The sequence below is a fragment of the Protopterus annectens genome, chromosome 5.part0, assembly GCF_019279795.1.
Source record: "Protopterus annectens isolate FY-2018-M chromosome 5.part0, PAN1.0, whole genome shotgun sequence".
Lineage (NCBI taxonomy): Eukaryota > Metazoa > Chordata > Ceratodontiformes > Protopteridae > Protopterus > Protopterus annectens.
In genome coordinates, this window is record NC_056735.1 from 1,640,140,451 (window position 1) to 1,640,156,951 (window position 16,501).

The 16,501-nt window shown below is 38.3% G+C and overlaps 1 protein-coding gene across 1 annotated transcript in view; it reads left to right on the forward strand.

The window, feature by feature from the left end:
• The window catches only part of CFAP298 (cilia and flagella associated protein 298), a 497,670-nt gene that overhangs the window by 60,322 nt on the left and 420,847 nt on the right, over positions 1-16,501 (forward strand). The gene's annotated exons all lie outside the window — the stretch shown is intronic.

Genomic DNA, 16,501 nt, shown 5'->3' on the forward strand with positions numbered 1-16,501 from the left:
GCAAATCAGTTTCCAAAGTTACCTTATCGAAATGTTTGAGAGCTTGCATCACCTTTGTTTATGATCAAAATAAGCTAAACCTATCAACCAAAGAAGGCTCATTATAGCAGATCCGTTTCCACTTCAGTGACCTTTCATTGGATGACATTTGCACAGCAGCCACTTGGGCTACCCCTCATACTTTATCACTCATTACAAATTGGATATGGTCTCCAGGGGAGGAGCATCTTTTGGCTCTATGGTGGTCAGGAATATCCTTCCATAGGGCTTCCCGGGACATAAAGTAGCTAGGGACTCTGTCCCAACAGTCAAGAATGAATGAAGATTGACAACATCAGATAAAGAAATTAAGTTCTTATCATAACGTTCCATCTGTGTTTCCGATCTTCATTCATTCTTGACATCCCACCCTTAACCCCCTCCAAAGACTCCTGGAGGTTCAGAACTTGTCCTGGTTTTGTAGTAGGGCCGTTGCTCAGAAAAAGCTTTCATTTTTTTATTTTTATGGGCAAAACTTGATATGAAGGGAAGGGAAGGGAGGCACTATGGGTAGCCTTAGCTCGAGAGTTTCTGACTGGCACAAGCTTGATGCAATGGCCGAGTCAGTTCTGAGGATGGAACCGAAACCCAACAGTCAAGAATGAAGGAAGATCGACAACACAGATGGAATGTTATGGTAAGGATATAACTTCTTTTATTTTTCAAGAACATCACAGGAACTGGAGTAACAAGAATGGTGGATGCCTTCTGTTACCATTTGGACAAAAGCCAACATTTGTGCTTTCCATCATGTTCTTTTAATACAGGAAATGCCTGTGAGGACAAAACAGAATAAGGTACAACTGATTATCATCACCCCTTATTAGCAAAGAAGGCCATGCTTGCCAGTTTTACTGTAAATGATACTGGAGATTATTTGACGTCTACTACATTTACGAAACTATTCTGTCCTAACTAGGGCCACTGTGTCCTCCATCCAAATCTGTGCTCATTGATTAACCCTTTTCTGTTAATATTCTTTTTCTGAAGCATGTGTTACCTGTCTTGAAATAAGTGAGGAAATGTATCAAAAAAGCATTTTATCTAAGGGGCAGAGGTTATCATTTGGATCAACAGAATGAGGTACTGACCTAGTGTCAACCTGTCTTCATACTGACCTTGGCTACTTACATTTATTTTATCATTCAGTTTTGTCCTATGTCTTTATTATAGTACATGTTACAGCTCTGTCAGCATTTTATTGACTTAGGCTTAAATTCAGAAAGGTTACCATAGAGTGTATATCTTTTCACATTCAGATACAGCCCTACCATGGTGCTTCTGCATAAAAATGTGCATCACCTTGCTGGGCTCCCTCTGTATACTTGCTAGATGCTAATGAGTCATTCTGGAGGAGATGGATATGTTAATTAGCCTTGTGTTGTCCCCAGAACTGCCTTCAGTAAATCATTTATGCTGTGTAAATTAGCATGGCTACGCCTGGTCACTAGCGGTAATCTTTCATTGTGGTAGAGGAAAGTGGTGGGGAGCTAAATAGTCAGGAAATGTTAGGATGTGTGTATGCCTTGGAGGTCACAGTAGGGGGTTAGAAAGGGGGTAGGTGAGTTGGGGTGTGTTTGTGGGTGAATGAATGAGTATGGCTAAAAGTGTGAGTGCGTGGGGAGGGGGCTGTTTGGTTGTGTGTGTGTGGGTTGGGTGGTTGTCATACTTCCACACACCCCAAGACTAATGAGCAAAGCCCACAACATTTGATCAGTGGGAACACTAGGCACCAGGAAGAACACTAAAGACATGGGCTGGGGAGACCACTAGACACCTGGAAGAACTCATGTGCTTTAATGACACTTGTACAAGATGTGGGCAGGGAAATGCTAGGCACAACGGATACTCTATATAGTGTGCCTTAAGTGAGAGGGGAACCGCTAGACACCAGAGGCACTAAAAAGGAGTCCAACCCCATGCTGTCCCACCTCCCACAGAGACAACAGGGAGCACTGTCAGAGGAGCAATTGGTAGCATTGCCTTTGGTGCTGATAGACCAGAAGGCTGCAGGTTCTATTCCCGTTTCATGTAACTGGATTGCTGACACTGTAGTGCAGCATTAGGTAGGGTGCTACATTCTTCGAGTGCCTTGTCCTTCAGATGAGATGCTAAACCAAGATCCCATCTGCTTGAGTTGGTGATAGCTCAGGTGGATGTAGGAAATCCCAAGGCATCTATCAAATAAAATAGGGGTCCTTTATTTATAAACAAAAAAGACTGTTATTTACAACATATTTACATATCTACAAATGTATAGATATGTAAATCTGTTTACAGATATTCAGAATTTCCTTTACAATCATACAAAATGTTCATCTCTGTTAGACCCCACTCCTTTTTCCGTAACCACCATCTGATTTTACTTTACAATTGTTGCTAAAATCCATGTACCATTAAACATAATTCATTCTTTTATTCCATATAACATAACATAGCCTTTTATCTATTCTTTTAACATATTTTTACTTATATTTTTATAATATCCATATTTAATCACATCCATGTTCATATCTTTGAAAAAATCTTCTTTATATAGTTTTCTCCATAGTTTTTTACTCCTTTACTTTTCAAAACCACATGTAACTTTCTTCTTGTTGACAATATAAACAGATTAGCATTTTTTACATAGCATATTTCCTTTTACTAGCAATTTATCTATTACCAGTCTCCACAAAACAATCTTGATATTCTACTTTCTGATTACACCATTTGCATCTTATATTTATAGCTTTATTTTTTCAGCTCTTAGATTTTTTCCCGTGATTTTACATGGTAATGTTTCATCATTACGTTCTTATACCATACTTCTCTTTTTCTATTTCATCAAGTTTTGTTTTCCACAAGAATATTTTTCCTGGCAACATTTTATTTCTTCATTTATGTACTCTTTTTCTCTTTCACTCTTTCTTGTTTTTAACATCTTTGTTACATTATCACTTAGCATAGACAAAGATACATTTATGTAAATGAAAACAAATCATACTGACACAGTCCTAGTTGGAAACATTAATACATCACTTATAATCTACCCAGTCATTGTCAGTCAGACATTACATAGCTCATTCAAGTCCTGCCTTCTTTTAAACCTCAATCCTCCCCTGTGTGTAGTTTTTCCACAGTTCCCATTTTTTTCTTATGTAATTTGCTCCTACCCTTTTCTAAAGGTCCCAATTCCATTTGCTTTGTCTACATTACTATATTCACTACTTCTAGTACAGTTGGTTTAGACTTTGATTTCCATTTTTTAGTAATTGTTTTTTTTGGTAGCCACCATAATTAGTCTCAGCAAGGCCTTACTAATAGCTCAGAAAAATAATTTCCCTAGTTACACCATTAGTATACCCTGATATCAATCCTTGATAGGGAAGGCAATCTCTAACCTTCTTGATGTCTTCCCATTCTATTACCTTTTCCACTCAAATTATTTGCTCTCAATACCTTGATTCCTTTGCCAGTTTTTTATGATAACATTCCAGCCCCCTCTCGCCTATTGTCTGTATCCCAAATTGCAGTCATCCCTTTTTAGCAGAATCTCCACATTTCCATGTTGGCTTAGTTCTTGAATTCATAAAGTAGCAGAAAGTGTTCTAATATTCTGTATGATTATTGTTATTTTCCTTAAAGGTCTGCACCCAAAATCCCAGTATCTCCTTGTTTCTTGAACTTCTCCCCTGTTTCATCATCATCCCTTTCCACTTTGAATTACAGTTTTATGCTTGTGCTATGTATAGGAGCATTAACCATGTTGCTTTGAAATATCCCTTCAGATCGGGTAATCCCAATCTGCCTTGCTCTTTTGGAAGAATCCGCTTATCCCTCTTGACTCTTGCCATTTTCCCTTCCAGATAAAACCTTCAACTCTTTATTAATTACTATCCACAACTTCTCCTCTGGTTAATAAAAATATGCCTGACCTATGTATCATACTATAGGGGCTAAAAATATTTTAACTACTTATATTTTACTGTCCATATCCATTTAACAGAATTTCTATTTCCCTCGTTTTTATAGTATCTTTTGTTTAGTCTCTTCTCACATATCCTTAGCTGCCACACACGAATCATTTATAATCTGTACTTCTAAATACTTCATTTTATCATGTCCTCAGAAATATGGATACTGCCAAACCAGTTCATGTGTGGGTGCATAATTTATGCTATTACCTTTGCTTTAGCTTCATTCATTTTGTGTCCCGAAAAGATCTGAAACTGTCTCAAAATGTTGCACAACACTGTAATGTCCCTTTCTAGTTTTGTTGGGTATAAAATAATATCATCTGTGAATAGAACCAGATTTCTGAGTCCCTTATTTTCTTTGATAGTATTTCTAAATATGAAAATAACAAAGGGGAAAGAGGACACCCCTACTTCGTTCCTCTGCTGAAGCAGAAATTATCAAAGAGGACCCCACTCACTTTAAATTTCACCTCCGATCTCTCATATATTCTCTTAATCAGACTTATAATTTTAACAACTGAACCAAGGCACCACAAACTATGAAAACAGACATGACAGGAAAAGGGCAAATCATGGCAAAGCCATCAAGTGGACAAAAGAGCATTTATTATTCCAAAGCTCAGTTAAGTGCTTTCATTCCATAAAGTGGAACTTCATCAGAACTAATTAATAAACTCAATAATCATATTTAAATATAAAACACCAATCAGGTACATTTTCCCATTCATCCATAAAAAAAATAGCAAACAAGGGAGCACAGGCTGCTGCCATGCCCCCCTCTCTTAGTTTGATTGAAGTATCGGCCTTCAAAATACAAAACATTGTTTTTAACAGTATTTCCATAAGGGTAACCATAGCCTTAACGTAATCAGAATCTAGCTCACTACATTTAAACAGCTATTGCTCAAGTCATAAAAGGCCTATGCCAGGAGGAATGACTGCTCAAGCCATAAAAGGCCTCTGCCAGGAGGAATGACTGAAAATAAATTATGCACATCAATAGTAACCAAAATGGAGTTGGGATGAAACTTTACTTTCTTCATTAGTTCCAAAAAATTACAGAAGTCTTTGCATATCTGCCCCACTTTTAAAAGTTTATTTTTTAACTTAATATCTAGAAATTTTACTATAAAAAGGTCTTGGACCATTTAGTGTTGACGATGGGTCTAAATGGGGGTTGGTGAATGTTTTTATGCAATTTAGTTATTCCACAAATACTCGTTATCACTGGTTTGTCATTCAACACAAATTTGTATTCACTTTTAACAATAAGTCCTTCCAACAGTAAATCAAACAATAGTGAGTCAGTATTGGAATACACAATATTTATTTCATTTTTAGATATCATTTCATTGGTATCATCCAATAACATAAGATTCATGATATTAGAGTAGTGTTTGATTCATCACCACCAGCCCCCCACCCTTGTTGGGTTTCATAACCCGTACATTAGTATCACCAGTGATGTCATTTAATAAAGTGTAATCCCTCCGTGAGATATCGGAATGACCCACTTTACACTTTTCTTTACAAATATCCCGAATATTCAGTTCACAAATTCTATCAAATGTTGGCAAGTCTTGCTGTATAAGAGGGTTAAACACACTGGGCCAATGTAATTCTGTAAAATCCCCAGTAGTTCCATTGTTATTAAACCACAAGCCCAAGGTTAACTCCCTAATAATAAATAATTTCATATCAATAAGAGTATCTGTTAAATTGGCTCTCTTGGCAGGTACAAAGCTTACGCCCTTAGCCAGGAGATCGACATGAGCTGTAGAAATGAGCTTAGAGGAATAATTGCAGATGTTAGTCATTTAAAGAATTGATAATTTCTAAAATTAAACATTCAGTACCTGTTGTATGCTGACTACCATACCAATTACATCCTTACATTTCTGAGTCCCTTATTTTCTTTGCCAGCGGTTCTAAATATAATGCAAATAACAAAGAGGATGGAGGACACCCCTGCCTGGTTCTTCTGCTCTAGCAGAAATTATCAGAGAGGACCCCACCCACTTTATTTTTCACATGCAATCCCTCATATATCCTCCTAATCAACATTATAACTTTATCAGGGAATGTAAATGCTTCCATTGCCCTGCTCTTACTCTGTCAAATGCTTTCTCTGCATCAGGACCCACCAACAACAGTGGTATTTTTCTTACATTCTGCTTCCGTCTGAATCATCAGTGTCTGTTAATGTTGTCAAATGTTTGCGTTCCCTCCACAAAACCACATTGATCCATATCTATTAATTTTTGTCATCAATTTTGTCATTTTTTAGCCATTATAGACATAAACACTTTGTAATCGTGGTTTAGGATCAAAATGGAATCTTTACCTTCTTTAGGTATTACAGCTACCACCACTATCTTCCAGAATAATGGTACTTGTCCTCTTAAAATACTGTTAAACAAAACCTTCCAGATCTTTATCAGTTTTTCCTCCTAGCTACCAAACTTCCACAGAAATACCATGTGTTCCTGGGGACTTTCCTTTAGATTGGTTATACATCACCATTTTTATCTCATATCCTCCTATCCTGTTAGTAATTGAGCCTCATCTGTGTCTAACCCTGACATATTTCATTATTCCATAAACATATCCATTTGTACCTTTTCTTGATTTCCACATTTCTCTACTTTATACATACTTTCTTAGAATTTCTGAAATATTTTTAATACCTCTACAGGATCTCTCTTTACCTAGCTTGTTATAGGCTCACTAAGCTTGGCAACAATTCAATTTTAATAGAAGTAGCACCTCTAGGGACAACCAGTGTTCTTTTGGGAGAGCATTGATTTTGACTTATACTCCCCAGTTCTCGGAGCTTAGAGATATATTGTATAAGAATTGTTTTTTTACTGAAAAATGATGAACAAGTGGTGAGTAAAATAGGAGAAAAACCCAAAGTGGTATATAAAAAAAGTATTAGTATAAAAAACTTTGTTAGAAAGTAAAAAGAGTGAAACAAGTATGCAACAGTGTGGCTATACTATGAAATGTGGCCATTGCTCTCAATGTAGGTTTATTCTAGAAGGAGATAATGTTGAAATACCTTCCTCTGGAGTAGTGCGATCTTGGCACAAGAGCGATTGTGGTACCAAAAATGTGGTCTGTTTAGCTCTGTGCCAGGTTTGTGAAAGATATTATGTGGGGAAAACTAAAAATGCTTTTAGGACATGCATCTACCCTCATATTTATGATATAGGGAGAGGTAATAATAAATATGCGTTGGCAAAACACCTTATTCAGTTTCCTGAACATAATTTTAAATTTCATGTATTAGAACATGTAGCTTTGGATGAGAGAGGGGTACCCATTGGCACCCTTTTAGAGTATAAAGAATTGCTGCAGCTACTGAGGGTCAATGCGGTGAATCCCCCAGGTTTAAATGAAGTTATATCATTAGTTAATTATTTAAGACTCAAATCTGAGTTTTATTTTTAATTTTAAGCCATTTTAAGCACACTGAAGCAAATCTGCAGTCTGCTGCTACCACTCCACCCATACAGTATAAGAAGGAATCAGTACTGCAAACTAAACAAGGATATACATTTTGAGCCTCAAGAGCAGGAGCACACTCAAGCAAATCTGTAGTCTGCTGCTACCACTCCACCCATACAGTATAAGAAGGAGTCAGTACTGCAAACTAAACAAGGATATACATTTTGAGCCTCAAGAGCAGGGTCAGTCCACCCAGGCATTCTACTTGTATGTTTTACGAGAGTGAAGCTATTACATTAGCAGTATTTCTTAGTAGTTCTCAGCTTGCTAGTAAAACTGACTGTTGTAGCCTTGTGTCCTCCCCACTGCCCCCCACTAGTACAGTAATCCTAACTGTCCAATAGACAGTATACATTTAATTCACATCTCTGTGACTAAATTAATCATCAAGCAGCACTCTCAGTGCTTTCTGCCCTAGTTTGTATCCCTTGGAGGCCCACCTGTTTATTTGCATCTCTATACATTCCCCTTCATTGCTAATATATCTCCCTACTCTAATCTGTGCACAAACTGGTTACTAATCAGCAAGTCAATATGAAGACACACTCCCAACCTTAATAAACTTTGCTGTCTTCTCTCCTTCACATTACAGGTATTTTGAATTATTACTTACCCCCTCTGAGGCCTTCACTGATTTCCACTGATTGCCTCTCTGGTTTCTTTGCATTCCACCTGGTTTACACCCCTTGTGCTATCTCCCTCCCCCAATGCAAAGGCTATATTAGAATCCTGCTGAGCATGGAGCCATCTTTAAGTTTCTAGTCTCCCACCAGGACACAAGTGCTCTTCAGCAATTACATTCCGCTTGCCGGTAAGTCATTAGACCTCAGGAATTTGTTTAAAGTGTTCAGATTTGTAAAGTAATACTTACTTTTTGCTGTATTTGGATTTATACAACTAGTATTCATTTTTCTGATTCCTGACTACTGCTCTGCTTATTTGTTTATTTAACTGGTTGATTCTGTCATTCAAGAATTGTGTTTTTACTGACACTACCACTGCAGCTATGTTGTCTCTATGCTACTAAAACTGCTGTTCTAACTGTAATGTACATCTAACTGACCTAGTCTTGGAGCTAGAAACAGTATTTACAGATTTAGCACTACAGTTGTCCCTGCTACTGCTTCAGCTGTGCTGTTGTGTTCATTTTCCTTTTTCTTGTATGCACAGGATAATTGGCTGATAAATGTATAGTGCATGATTTATTAACCTGTTTCTAAACTAAGTTATGGCACTGTGATGTGGTTACTGTTGAAGCACTCTCAACCTGTAGCAGTAGCATCTATTCTCCTGCTTTATCCACACTATCCTTAGATTTGTATCTTTTACACCCTCTTATCTCCTCATTATTTCCTTTGACCAGTCTTTGTCTCCTTCTACTAGCTTCATCCTCTCTTTTTTTTCTCTCTCTCTTCAGAGCACACTCAAGCAAATCTGCAGTCTGCGGGTACCACACCACCCATACAGTATAAGAAGGAATCAGTACTGCAAACTAAACAAGAATATACATTTTGAGCCTCAAGAGCAGGGTCAGTGCACCCAGGCATTCTACTTGTATGTTTTATGAGAGTGAAGCTATTACATTAGCAGTATTTCTTAGTAGTTCTCAGCTTGCTAATAAAACTGCCTGTTGTAGCCTTGTGTCCTCCCTACCCCCCACTAGTACAGTAATCCTAACTGTCCAGTAGACAGTATACATTTAATTCACATCCCTGTGACTAAATTAACCATCAAGCAGCCCTCTCAGTGCTTTCTGCCTTAGTTTGTATCCCTTGGAGGCCCATCTGTTTATTTGCATCTCTATACATTCCCCTTCATTGCTAATGTATCTCCCTACTCTAATCTGTGCACAAACTGGTTACTAATCAGCAAGTCAATGTGAAGACACACTTCCAACCTTAATAAACTTTGCTGTCTCTTCTCTCCTTCACATTGCAGGTATTTTGAATTATTACTTACCCCCTCTGAGGCCTTCACTGATTTCCACTGATTGCCTCTCTGGTTTCTTTGCATTCCACCTGGTTTACACCCCTTGTGCTATCTCCCTCCCCCAGTATAAAGTCTATATTAGACTCCTGCTGAGCATGGAGGCATCTTTAAGTTTCTAGTCTCCCACCAGGACACAAGTGCTCTTCAGCAATTACATTCTGCTTGCCGGTAAGCCATTAGACCTCAGGAATTTGTTTAAAGTGTTCAGATTTGTAAATTAATACTTACTTTTTTCTCTTGTCTTGGTTGGCTCTGCCCCGCTCTGTTTGCCCTCGCTAATGCTCGGGTTCTCTCCGTTCCCCTACCCTGCCCTCTATTCCCTCCCACCCCCACTACCTCTACATTTATAGTAATCACAGCCACACCCAGAGCTCACCCTCACATCACCTCCACCAATCACAGCTCCTCAAGTCATATCACATTATACCACACCAACTTGCTCCACACAAAATACTCCCAATCACTCTCATTCCCACTAGGCATTTTTTACATCACCCACACTATTTCCCCATCCACATATAGTACAACCCTATAATTCCTATTCAGAACCCCCACCTAGAAACAACTTAAACGTTATAACCATGACTATCACACAACTAAGTCTAGTCTGTCTTCTCATAATTCTTTACAACACCACAAATTATCACTCTAGCAATATCCCTAAACTTAGTAGCACAACACTACATTATGCACTCTTTTGTATACGGACACCACTCATTATAATAATATCTGCCCACAGTTATTCAAGAACTACATAACGGACCAATTCAGAACTAAACACATATGCTCTCATTCCTACTCCAAAAAACACAATACTTTCTCACACTCCTCACCAAACTCCAACATCTGTATAACCATTTTAACTCCAGGCTCACCATAAGTGGGGATATCCACCCCAACCCAGAACCAAATCCATCCTGTCCAACACAAACTGCTCCAACACAACTGTTAGAACACACCACCCCCACTTTCTTCATCCCTGGGCAAATCAACAACAGCAGCAAAACCAAACATCTTTTAGTGCTAAATATTAATATTAGAAATATCAAAAATAAAATACCTGAACTCCAGGCCACAATAGCACACTACTCCCCAGACATAGTTGATTTAACAGAAACCTGGCTAAATAAAAACATAGCTAACTCAGAAGTTCTTCCTACCAGCTACAATACCATTAGACAAGACAGACCACTTCATAAAGGGGGTGGAACTGCCTTACTGTACAAGTCCAACTTAACTGTCCGTCAGTTACCAAACTCCTACCCCTCCCCCAATAATTGGGACATACTTATCTCACAACTTCACCCTAAAAAGGTCATCACCACAATTGTGATCTATATTCCACCTGGTAATACACCTGCTAGCCTTGAAGACTTTTTATCCTGGTGTTCTTCCACACTCGCAAGAAACCCTTATTCTGGGGGACTTCAACCTAGATTGGTTCACCTGTATATCAAAACCACCAGGTAATCTAATAAATCTCCATGGCTACCAGCAGCTAGTCCAAATTCCAGCTAGATGTGATAAAAAATCTAAAAGGGAATACATCCTTGACTGGGTCCTAACTAACAACCCCACATTGTACCCTCACACAGGCAGTCTCCCAGACACCTTAAGTGACCACAACATAATATACTTTATACGTAGTAGAACAAGCATATGCAAAACCACTAACTATATATCCACTAGAAACACAAAATAATTCTCTCCTGAGGTCCTCAACACTTTACTCTGTAACTGTGACTGGACCCCCCTAAAAACCCTCCCACTTGACCAGGCTGTAGCATATTTCAACAAAACATTTATACAACACCTAGACACTGTCGCCCCATTGTGCAAAATCAAGGTTAGAACCTCTACAAACCCCTGGCTCAGTAAAGAAACCAAACAAATCCTCAAGTCCAGAGACACTGCCTGGCTTTACTATAAAAAAACAAAGAAACACAAAGCCTAACTAAGTACCAAGAACTGTGCAATCGTGCAAAAAAAATGTATTAGGCTGGACAAAAAATCCTACTACACAACATTACAAACTAAATACCAACACAACCCACAAAAATTTTGGAAAAATGTAAACCAGCTAATAAAATCCACCCAAAAGGCTACCCCCAAACCAACCACCCCTGTCACTAAGTTCCCATCGAAATACAATTCAACTCCCACTTTGTGAACTCAATTCTATCCTTAGTATCACAGGACAGTTCCTTCCTCACTATCCCCCCAACACAAATAACACTAATACAAGCTGTACCCTCAAAACAGTTTCCACCATTTCAATCAAAAGCATGCTCTCCAAACTAAAAACCTCATCAACAGCAGCCGACCTACTCCCCAGCTAGCTATTTCTTGAAACTCACAGCAGATGCTATTGCTATCCCAGTCTCCACTCTCATAAACAGATCAATTGTTGAAAACTATGTGCCCAAACTCTGGAAAATATCTTATGTTACACCCATACATAAAGGCGGGACCTCCACTGAACTTAATAACTACAGATCCATTGCTTTTCTCTCATCCCTGGCCAAAATCCTAGAAAAATGCATCCATACCCAGATGCTAAACTATCTCCTAGACAGCAACATCCTGTCACCTACTCAGCATGGTTTCAGACCTGCCCATAGTACCACTACAGCCCTCCTCTGTTTCACAGACACAGTAAACAGTCTCAAAAATGAAGGCCTACAAGTGTCAACTCTTTTTTTGGATATGTCCAAAGCATTTGACACAGTCTCGCACCAAATCCTGCTAAACAGACTAAACCAATATCATCTATCAAATTCCACTCTTACCTGGCTCCAAAGCTACTTAACTGACAGGTACCAAGCTGTGAAATGGTAAAATTCTCTCTTTCCTCAGCTGCCCATAACTATAGGAGTCCCACAGGGTTCTGTCTTAGGACCACTACTATTCACAGTCTTCACAAATGACCTCCATACCTCCACACAGCATGCATCTATAATTCAGTATGCGGATTGACACTACCTTAATCTGTGCTGCACAAAACATTCACACCCTCCTGCAAACAACTCAACTAGCATTCTCTGACATTGAAAACTACCTTACCAAAGCCCAACTTATCCTCAATCCAAGGGAAACTCAGCTTATGATTATAACCAGTTCTAACAAAAACACTAACAGTCAATTCACTATCTACTCTACAAATGCTACTCCAATTGCTCCAGTGGCACAGGCTAAGCTATTGGGAATAACCATAGACTCCCACCTAAAATGTGATAGTCATCTCAACTTAACTATTAAAAAAGTACATGCCAAACTGGGGTCACTCTACCGTATCAAACAATTTCTTACCAACAACAGAAGATCAGCCATTGCTCGCTCCTAACTTCTATCCACCCTACTCTATGCATCTCCCATTCTGACTAATCTCAACAAAACTGAACTAAGCAAAATGGAAGCCTGCTATAACAGAATTGCCCGCTTTACTGCAAATTGCTGATATAGAACTCATCACTGTACTGCTTTGAGACAGCTCCACTGGCTTGAACTGCCCAACCTCCTAACCTACAATCAGCTCTGCCTCTGTTGTTCTATCTGTTACCTCCCCAATAAGTGAACTGCCCTCAAAAACCTAGTACAACATCACTCAGCTAAAAGGTCTCTTAGATCATCAAGCAAACTACTACTAGAAGTCACCAACAGCTACAATAGCTTTGGAGATGCACTATCAGTGGCTAAAAAATGGAAGTCTGTCCCTACTAGCATTCAAAACACATCATCCAAAGCCTCCTTTAAAGAGCTCATCAGGCAACATCTCAAGCAAAGTTGGCAGTGCCATGATTGCTCCCCAGGCTAGTGAAAGCGGATAACATATACGTACTAAATCTAGAGCACTTGATAATAGTTTTCAGTCTTACTCACAAACACTGGCTAATCTACAATGTCTGTACTGTACCTGTGTACTATGCATGTATTCTACCTATGTTCCAAATTTCAGCTGTACACCACAAATCTATTAATTACCTTTATTTTTAAAATTAATATTTTTTTGTTTGTTCTCTCCACTGTAACTGTTTATGTGCCGCATACCACTGTAAAAACATGTCTCTTGTAATTTGTGTGTATACTGATCATGTCTAAATAACTAAATGTGTCTCTAATTTTTCTTTATGGAGCTTTTCTCCCTGGGCCTCTGCTGAAAAAGGGCCTTTTCGTCTCAGTCAGACACCCCCGGTTAACAAATGTAAAATAAAAAAATATATATTTTAGGGTTATCAAATTACTGTTTTATTATATATTCAGGATATAATAAATGTGTTTTGTGTTTTTATATGTATTATAATAGAAGCATAGGATGTTGTGTTATATGATATATTGTATTATATGTATATTTTTGTTATGAGTGTTGGCACTTTAAAATTTTATTGTAATTTATCTTATTAATCAGTTATGGTTAGGTTGGGGTTATATATGTTGGTTTCTCTTACTGTATTTTATTCTGAAAATGTCATAGCTCACAACTGACGAAAGCGCTAAATAAATCTTTGTTTCCAGCTCGTGGTGGTCCCGTGCCTTTGTGACATACTGTATTATATTTCTGTAAATGTTTTAATTGTTTTTTACAAATCTTTGTTATTCTTTTGTAACATGTAATATGTAACTTGCAATGTTTGGAACTTTTCTCCCCGGGCCTCCACTGAAAAAGGGCTCTTTATGGCCAAGTGGACTTCCCCGGTTATCAAACTTAAATAAATAAATAATAAATTGTCTTCTATCTTCCACATGAATTTAAGTATTCCACCACATAATTCTATATACATAAAACCTCCATTTAATCATTCATTCAAAATCTTTAAAAAATATTTTTGCCAGTCCCTTAAATTTTTATACATTTTGTACCTTATTCCATCTGTTCCTGCATCTGAATCTGTATTTAATTGCTGTAATACTTTAGATAGCTCATTTAAATAAATCTCCTTTTACAGCTCTTTATTCTGTTTTTCTAACGTTTTTGCTTTCCATGTTTTTTCACTACCTTCATTTTCTTTAAACATTTCTTATACATGTTGTACTACACTGTTCATAATCTTTTCCTGAGATCTTTCTATTTCTCCTTTTACATTTTTTTATTTCTTTTGTTAACTACCATCTTTCTTTACTGACATGCTTAAGTGACTCAGTATTACTTCTCTTTTTTCTTGTAAATAAAATCTTTGCTTATATAACAATTATTGTATTTGTCTTGATTTTTTCCATATATATTTTTTTTCTTTGTCAAAGTACTTTCTAGCATTATGTTCCAAATCTTCCAAAACGTCGCTGTATGTTCTTTTATGTTTTTCTTTCTCTCCTTTTCTCACATCATATTGCCACTGTAAAAAAAGTTATATTTTTCCATAAATACCATTTATAGATCACCTTTTATAAAATGTTCTCATAGTAATATGATCTTTGCATAAATGTATTAATAATCACTTTCCTTCTTTATTTCATGGTTTGTCATTTATCCTTTTTTATTCATTTGCCTATTTTTATATATTCCTTGTTTTCCTTTATTTCTAGCCACATAGAGCACCCCTGCTTTACCAGGCTATAATTCATACCACACCTTTTGACCACCTAACCCAGAACGAAGCACTAAAGGTGGAGGCGTGTCCATATTCATTAAGGATATCCACACTTCCAGGCTAGTTGCACAGCATAATGCATCCGAGATTATAAGTGCAACTAACTCTGGGCAAGACTGCAATCCAAATTGTAGCTTGCTACAGACTCCCCACCATGCCCCAGGATTCCCACTCCTCATTTCTTAATACACTGGAAGGTACAACCCAACACCCTAATAATAGACGATTTCAACTACCTCACAATTAACTGGGAAAACTACTCATGTACCAACTCTTTTGCTCAACGTTTTCTGGAATTCATAAATTCCAACACCTTGGGTCAACTTATTCACACTCCCACCAGAGGCAGCAATATCCTAGACCTGGTCATTACCAACATGGGCAACCGGTGTTCCACACCAGAGGTCAATTCCTCATTGGTCAGATCCGACCACAAGCTAATCATCATAGACATTCACATCCCGACCCCACCCCCAATTAGGGAAACCACTGTAAAAAAAACTTCTCCAAAACCAACTTCACACTTCTTAAGACAGAAGTGGCAAACTTCATGACACCCATGCAAATGGACAATAGAGGTATGACTGCTGAATCCTACACAATTGCACTTTATAAGCACTTACACAAGAGCATGGATCATGCTATCCCTAATGGAACCAAGATGCTATCCTCCAAAAAAAAGGAAGCCAGTGTGGTGGTCCTCTGCCATAAACCAACTCTACAACAGAACTGTTGCAAAAAAGAGTAAAATCCCATGATTGTAGGAACTCCCTGGTCATCCTCAGTAAGAAGCTGAGATCCCTCATAAAATCCTCCAAAGCTAGTTACGAAAACAAAATTGCCACTAACTATAAAGACAACCACAAAGCATTCTATAGCTATGTCAAGAATCTCAATGGCAACACTCAGATCTGCTCTGAGTTGCAGCACGATGGCACTAAATACACAGAACCAACTGATATTTCCAACATCCTGGCAGATAGGTTCAGTGCTAACTTTACCCCCCCTCTCACCCCCTAGAGGTCCCATCTCTATACCAGAAGAATGCAATGTTCCTGTAATCACGGCTGCACAGGTAAAAAACACACTCTCCAAAGCCAAGAACACGGCATCCATGGGACCTGACAATATCCCAGGCTGTGTTCTACATGAACTACAGAATGAACTGGCACCCTACGTAAGTACCATGTTCAATCATAGCCTCACCTCAGGCTTTGTGCCCACTGAATGGTGCACCACGATGGTTATCCCACTTCACAAAGGGGGAGCCACAACGATCCCTGGGTACTACCGCCCCATTTAGCCTGACGAACCTGGTCTGCAAGGCCATGGAACATATCATCATGGAACTCATAAACAAAGACATTGGTAATCTCCAAACTCTGGACCCTACCCAGTTTGGGTTTGTAAAAGGCAGAT